Source organism: Hydra vulgaris, chromosome 13 (assembly GCF_038396675.1).
Source record: "Hydra vulgaris chromosome 13, alternate assembly HydraT2T_AEP".
NCBI classification, from domain to species: domain Eukaryota; kingdom Metazoa; phylum Cnidaria; class Hydrozoa; order Anthoathecata; family Hydridae; genus Hydra; species Hydra vulgaris.
Genome location: NC_088932.1, coordinates 38,606,300 through 38,607,500, shown reverse-complemented (window position 1 = coordinate 38,607,500; position 1,201 = coordinate 38,606,300).

Sequence of the window (1,201 nt, the reverse complement as noted above, 5' to 3'; positions counted from 1 at the left end):
GAGATGAATGTTTATTTATCGATTATGGAGAGTTTAGTAAAGTAATATTTCTGGCCGACGACAAGGGTTTTGAAGTGGAGAGGTACAATCGTCAATATCTAAAAAAAGTATCTATAATTTTCTGAAAAATTCGTAGTGACTACGAATAATTCAAACTTGTTGTTATGACCTGTAAAATATGGGAATCTATTCCACACAGACTTTTTTTATACTTAATTCTTACTTTAATATTGCCTAGTAAGAGGTAAAAAACATAACTATATGAAAATAGAAAAAACTATACTTATTGTTTACATTTAAAGGTATAAAAAATTTTTTTTGCTGCAAATAATCTTAAAAAACTTTAACCGTTGCGGTATACGTTGCTAGTTATCAAGGGATTGAATATTAGTACTAAGTAAGCATCGGCGTTACCGCACCGTCAGTAAAAATGCGTAAATTTGCGTGAAATGCCTAAAAGTGCGTAAAATGCGTAAACTTGCGTAAATTGCGTAAAAATGCGTAATTACCGCGGTAAATTTGCGTAAAAATGCGTAATGCGCAAATTTACCGCATTTATCATTTTTTTTACCGCATATATCACTTTTTACCTTTTTTTTGTTGCTTTTACCGCTTTTTATCACAATTTTACGCTTTTTTTGCTGCTTACCGAAAAACTAAACGAGGATTTTTTAAATTGCTTTTTGTATTTCTATTAGTAAATTTTACATTTACAGTTTAAACAATCAAGTTATGAATAAAAAATCAGTCATCAGATATTTCATCATCTGTTTCTTCTCTTTATTTTCATTATAGACTTTTTGCGTATGGTAAAAAGATAGCGGACTGCAGGATCTGAAAGAAAATGGGATTTTATATGTTTAAAAGGATGCGAATTACAATGCTTAAGTAGTAGATAGTTCATAAAAAGTGAATACATTAACCACAAGACACATTAGTGTGTTTTGAGTAATTCAAAATATATATTTTTTTTATCAAAAAGTGTCGCATTTTACTCAGAAATTCCGAGTTTTTCGTGAGTTTTACCGCATTTACGCCAAGTTACTGAAGTTTAAAATCAATGATCTCAAAATGTTACTGGATAGGCGTATACGGAAAGTTTTTTGAAGCCAGTTTTTGCCTCCCAAGATGGCGGCGGATGTAAGGAACGGCTATATGAAAATTAAGACACTGATGATAATCAAGTTTTATATCTTAAGAT